Consider the following 6916-nt stretch of genomic DNA (forward strand, 5'->3'; position numbering starts at 1 on the left):
GACGGAAGGTCCGAACTCCATGATCATATTGTGTGTTTGTATTGTTTATTTGTGCACTATCACTCTTGTTTGGTTATTGTTTATTTTACCATTGTGTTAGTTTATATATCATTGCTCATATCTTGTTGAATATCATTCTTGCTAGGATATATTATTAATTAGTTTTTAAATTAGCATAAATTGGATTAGATTAGCATAAACCTTACTAAGCTGTAATTTTAATTAGCAACCTAAAAGGAATATTTTTTTTCTTTCCAACTCACAGAAGGGAGTTGCATGTGCAAGAGTTTATCTTTGAGGAATCTTTAAAAGATGCAAAACAAGAAAATCACAATTTTGAGAAAAACCCAGCACCCAACAGTAATCATGAAATCTATAACAAATTAGTAGAAGGCGCACCAAAAGAAGAACAGAAAAACCTTACCAAATTATATATATAAGTTACAGAGAATTTACAAACCTTACCAAATTAGTAGAAGGCGCATCAAAAGAAGAACAGAAAAAAAGAGCAAAACAAAAACGTCTCATGCCTAAACTAGAAACCTCAAAAGTATCATCTACATCATTAATCAAAGAACTACAGAAGAGCGATTAAGAAGACAAAACATAGAGTTTGAAATTGTTGCCAAGCCTCAAAAGAAAACCACAAAAACCGACGGATTAACCAACTGACGCAAACTCTAGTCTGCAGAGAAATTGTCTCCCACTTTGACTGCCGCTTTCTTCTTTGCTATTTTTTCAAACTACAGCTTGATAGTTTCCCTGCGAATCCTTTTAACCAGCATATCTTCCCAAGCATCTGCCCAAAGGAGAGTATATCTAGACACATTAGTTGCAATTAGGTCGGAATTATGCTGGATATTACTAAAAATGAGGAAGTTGCGACTGTTCCAGATCCACTAACAACAACAAGGAAGCACTATTCTCCAAATACATCTTATATCTCTGTTAAAAACTAAAGTGTCATTGAGGAAGATCAGGTCATTCATGGAAATGGGCCATTAGATAGCACTGATACTAGGAAAGAGGGTGGACCAGATTGAGGAGGCAAAAGAACATGAGATGAATAAGTAGTCGTGACTCTCAACTTCTAGGTTGCAAAACGGACATCTCGGGTCGCCACTCCATCCATTAGAAACAAGGTTGGCCCTGGTATTGAGCTTTTGTTTGCTAACAAGCCAGAAGAAGACTTTAACTTTCAGAGGGATAGGAGATTTCCAAATGAAGTTGAAATATCTTGATTTGCATCCTCCAGATATCAAAACTGAGTAGAAAGATTTTACTGAGTAGTGATAATCATATTTTATTACAATTTTATACCCTCATTATCTATTTTATATGAATAAATATACCACTAATAATTATTTTTATCTTTTAATTGCAGGTTAATGAAGAATAAATCTCAAACTCTCATCTCTCAACAAAAACCCATTGATTAAATAAAGAAATGAAGCAAAGAAGCACATTGGAAAATCAATTTCTAAATTATCCAAAAGCCCAGAATCAAGTCGTGTAGCCTGTAGAAGCCGGAGAAAATCAAAAATCTAATATGAAAAGAAATCATATTCAAAATGGTTGGTCACAAAGAAACGACGATATCTCCTAATCCGGAAGGCGGAATTTAACATATAATATATAAAAATCACCTATCTTGACGAGACGAAGCTATCCGTGAAATCAGAATTTGGAAATAGTAGGCATCGATGTCGGCATCGATGTGGGCATCGATGCTGGCATCGATACCTACATCGATGCCTGCATCGATACCAGATCACTGTAGCGCGCGTCAATGGCTGATTTTGCTTGTCTTGGGGCTCAAGTTTGATCCAATGGCTCTCATTCACTGATGTTTACTATAAATAGGGGTATAGAGTGAGGGGTTAGAGGTGTGAAAATTTTTATAACTCCTTTTGGAGAGGAGGGCTACTCTTAATTGAGAAGGCCTTCCAAAATTGTAACTTTTTGTTGCAATTAATAATAATAATTTTTTCTCCATTTTAAATTTTTCTCTTCTTCTCTTTGTTGGATGATGAAGATGAAGATGAAGATGGAGAATTATTTGAAGGTTTGCATTTTTTTTCTTTTTCTCTTTTATTGCTTATTAGTTTAGATTTATTTCTATGCTTGTAGTTAGATTTTATTTTCTTGTTAAATAGCCAAGAGGCTAGAACCCTCTAGCCTTAGATTTATTTTATGCTTATAGAGTAGATTTATTTTCTTGCATTTAATTCTTGCATTTAATTCTTGAAATTTTATTTTGTAGTTTAGATTTTGCAATTTATTTTGTAGTTAGATTTTAATTTCTTGCACTATTCACATTGAGGCTAGAACCCTCTTGGGTTTAGTTTTTCTTTTTGTTTATTTTTATTTTGTTTGATTTGCCTTTAGGCTAGAACCCTCTAGGGAATCACCCTTTTCTAAGAAGTGGGTTCAATTGTAGATTACTCATATCTATAATTGAATCCACCATCTTTAATTTCTTGTATTTTCTTTTATTCTAGAATTTGTTCTTCATTCTTGATTTTTTTTAGTTGTTTCTTGATTTTATTCATTTTTTTCCTTCTCACCTTATTGATTCATACTCATTCTCTTTTACATCCACTCTCACTTACACTTTGCACCTATTCACACACCACTTTCACTCTCTCAATCTCTTCACATTCACTTATCACTCCTATTTGTCACGCACACAAAATAAGAACCAATTTTATATTTTCTCCTACAAAACACCTTCCTCGTGGGATTGATATCTTAAATACTATAACTTGACATGGTTGTGCACTTGCAACCTTTTTGGTACATGTTTATGCCGCATCAAGTAGATACCTGAGGGATGCAGATGTCACCAAAGAATATCAGGAGAAGAGATAGCTTCACAAGAAAAAGGTTTAAGGAAGGAGTGAAGAGCCTGGACTCCCCTGTACACTTCAGGGTTTAAACCTCTTCTGAGAATGGGATGCCAGTGCTAAACTTGATTTAAAAAGTAACCCTGAGATCTGATAATGCTACCATTGGTGAAAGCAAGATTAAAAGCCTTTGGAAAGAGGCTGCACAGGGAATTAGCACTGAACTATTTGTCATACCAGAATCTGCATGTCCTGTCGTTGCCTACATTCCATCTAACAAAGCTGAAGAAAACTGGATTAATAGAAAATAAGTCTTTGAACAGTTTAGATGCTTGAAACTTAGGTTGATGCACGACAGGATTGGAGTTATCTTTGGAGTACAGGGAGAAAATCACTTTACTAATTAAGGAGTCCCTATCAAAAAAAATTTAGATCCATTTAGATAGGAGGGCAAGATTAAAGACAGATAGATTGATGACACCCAGCCTTCCTTCTTGTTTCGGCCTATAGACAGAATTCCAGACAACCAGACACTTAACTTTGGAGGGGAGATTACTCCTATTCCAGAGGAACTTTCTTCTAATCTTGTCAATAGCTTGGATAAGCCACGAAGGGAATTTGAAGAAATAGATGAAATAGAGAGGGATAGAAGAAAGAACTGAATTGACGAAAGTGAGACGTCCACCAAGGGATAAGGATTTGTTCTTCCAATGAGATAGTTTTTATGAGAAAGAATCTAAAAGAGGAAGCCAATCTCTTCTAGTTAAAGAGCTTTTTTTGAGAGGTAAACCAATGTATGAGAAGGGTAGCGATCCCACAAGGCAATTAAGAGTTCTAGCAAGATGTAAACCCTTACGAGGAAATCTGCCAAGGTAGTAGAGATGAGTTTTATTAGAGTTCACAACCAGACCAGAAATGTTAGCAAATATGAGAAGAATGGCTTTGAGAGTGATCATATCTGCAAAGGAGGCTTTAGAAAAGATGATAGTGTCGTCTGCAAATTGAAGAGCCCTGATATTATTTAATTCTCCTTTCAACTAGAGATCAGACAAGTCTCTAGAAACAGCACTAGTAAAGATCATTTTGTTTAGGACATCAACCACCAAAAGAAAAAGCATAGAGGAAAGGGGATCACCTTGTTTTAATCCCCTATGACATGAAAAAAATCTGGTTCGGGAACCATTAACCATGACAACAGATTTGGAGGAGGAAAGAATGTGATTGATCCAGAAACACCATCTTTGACTGAAACCTCTAGCTTCAATAAGGGAAAGGAGAAAATTCCAGTTAACACAATCAAAGACCTTAAAAAATCAACTTTAATAGCACAGATTTCCTTCTTGCCTGAAGAGCAGAAATTGATCATTTCGTAGGCTAGCAGAAAGGAGTCAAGGGAAGATTTACCTTTTTGGAATACAGACTGGGAGGAATCTATAAGGAGATGGAGAACTCTGCTAAGTTTGTTAGCAAGGATTTTTGAGAAGATTTTACAAGAACTGTTGAGGCTGATAGGCCTAAAATCCTTGGGGGAGCTGACACCTTCTTTCTTAGAAATGAGACAAATGTATGAGTAATTGATATTATGAAGAATTTGAGGATGATGAAAGAGGTTTTGAATAAACGCTATTACGTCCACCTCTATGGAGTTCCAAAAAGTTTGATAGAATAACATGGGGAGACCATCAGGGCCCAGAGATTTATCTGTGTGAAGATCAAAGACTGCTGCTTTGATTTCTTCAGGAGAGAAGGGAATATCAAGAGGAGAGAGGTCTGGGGGAGCTTCTGGATATAAGATATTCCAGTCAACTGGGAGTCTGGAGTCAGGAGGTTGATGAAAGAGATTGGAGAAGTAATCAAAGAAGACCATTTTCATATCAGACTCAGCAGAGATAATAGAATCATTATCTATGAGATAGGGAATAAAATTTTTCCTTCTTCTATGAGAAACAAAATTATGGAAAATTTTGGTATTATTGTCACCCTCTCTCAACCATTGAATTCTAGATATTTGCTTCCATTTAATTTCTTCAGCATTAGCTTAAGGCAAGAAGCTGGTCTTTCAAACAGCTTCTAGACTGAATTTCCGAGGGAGATAAGGCTCTGGATTCTTCGATCAAGTTAAGAGAGTCAAGCTGAGACACAAGGGAAGAGGAGAGGAGATGATGAGAACAAAGATAATTTTTTCCCACCATTTCATTCTTCTCTTGATGAGTTTCAACTTGAAAGGGAAAATTGATCATCGGAAGAAAAGGATCTCCAACTGTCTTGAATGAAAGGAATGAATGAAGGGACTGAGAGCCATAATTTTTCAAATCTAAACAAAGGAATTTGATGCGGGGAACTAGTGTCTAAGATGATCGGACAATGATCAGAACAAGGAGCTTGATAAGCGAACTGAACCAAGAGAGGGAATTTGGATTCAAAGTCCATCGACACAAGGAACCTATCCAACCTAGCAAGCACTGGAGGGGATCTACAGTTAGACCAAGTGAATTTTCTCCCACTAAGAGGGAGGTCAGAGAGATGGAGAGAAGCAATGAAATTTTTAAATATCTCGATGTCCTTAATAGAACCAGAGCGACCATTTCTTTCAGCCAAACTGAGAGTCATATTAAAGTCCTCAAAAACAATCCAGGGTTGAGAATGAGAGGACCTAATTCTACTGAGTTCCCACCAACAAACCTCTCTGTCTGAGAATTTGACGCAGCGCGAAAGTGATAACCTCGGAATCCACCAAGGGTGTTCTCTGAATCCACAAAGAATGATCTTTGAATCTACGAAGAACTTTGAATCCACGAAGAAAATATTAAAAAAGAGAAATTTTATTGAAGAAAAGTTATGCCTCTAGGGCTTACAAGACTCTTCTTAAATAGAAAAAGAAACAAGACTCCTACAATGACAGGGCTTACAAGACTCTTCTTAAATAGAAAAAGAAACAAGACTCCTACAATGACTCTAATTCCTACAAGGACTCTCAACTTGAAACAAGACTCCTACAATGACTCTAATTCCTACAAGGACTCTCAACTTACCAAAAATGGTAAAGAATTCTTAAAACATTAAAACTCCTAAAAAGACTCATTATGATTAGGAAAGTCCTCCGATCGAATCTGAGATTAAATCGGATTTGTTTCCTAAACAAAACAGACTCCTAAAATATTACTAAAAATAGTAAAAAAACGGACAAAAATACAAATATCTCTCAAACCGTAAGGAATTTGGCGAAACTAAGAACGCAAACTGAACGTACGGTTTGGATGGCTCCGTCTCGTCGAGATAGTCGATTTTCATATATAATTCGTCCAATTCCGACGTACAGTTTGAAAGTTACGGCCGTTTCTTCGAAACAAGTTATTTTCTTCTACGAGGCCCGCATTTGGGCTTGCGACTATCTCACTTTGACATAAACATGTATGATGTGTGTTCTACATCAGAATTCACATGGGGCATAAACAGAAGTAACGACAAAGGTTCAATTTGAAGGAGAATGTGTAAGAATAGCAGTCACATAGAAGATATCTATGGATGAGAAGGAACAGGAAAAAATGTTTTCATTCCAACCAAGAAGAACTCCCCCCTAGATTCGGTAGCATCTAAAGAAATCTAGGAAGAGATGATGCCACTCTCTAAGGACTTGAGAGTGGTGGGTCTAATGGAATTGAGTTTGGTCTCTTACAAACCAACAAGATCAATTTTAGCTAACTTCAGACAGTTCTTTACCAATCTACGCTTGGTAGGGTTATTAAGCCCCCTGACATTCCAAGATCCAAACTTCATAATAAAAAAGGGGAAGACGACTTAGAGGAACAACCTAGCTTCAGGAAGGGTTGGTCCTTATACACTCGAGATTTTGAATATCTCGCAACCCCTGAGGATCAATCGGTTATCTTATACCACAATTGACTAAAATTTAGCCCAAACGCTCAAGGTTTAGGGATTGAAGAGGCAGGGTAGAGGCAGGAGATGCTGATTTACTTTTAGATTTACCTGGGTGTTTTCTCCTTTTCATCAGAGCCAGGTGCTTCTTAACTGGGTGAATCAGCAAAAATCACCAGGATGATTTCCTCTTT

The sequence above is a fragment of the Asparagus officinalis genome, chromosome 4 (genome assembly GCF_001876935.1).
Source record: "Asparagus officinalis chromosome 4, Aspof.V1, whole genome shotgun sequence".
NCBI lineage: Eukaryota > Viridiplantae > Streptophyta > Magnoliopsida > Asparagales > Asparagaceae > Asparagus > Asparagus officinalis.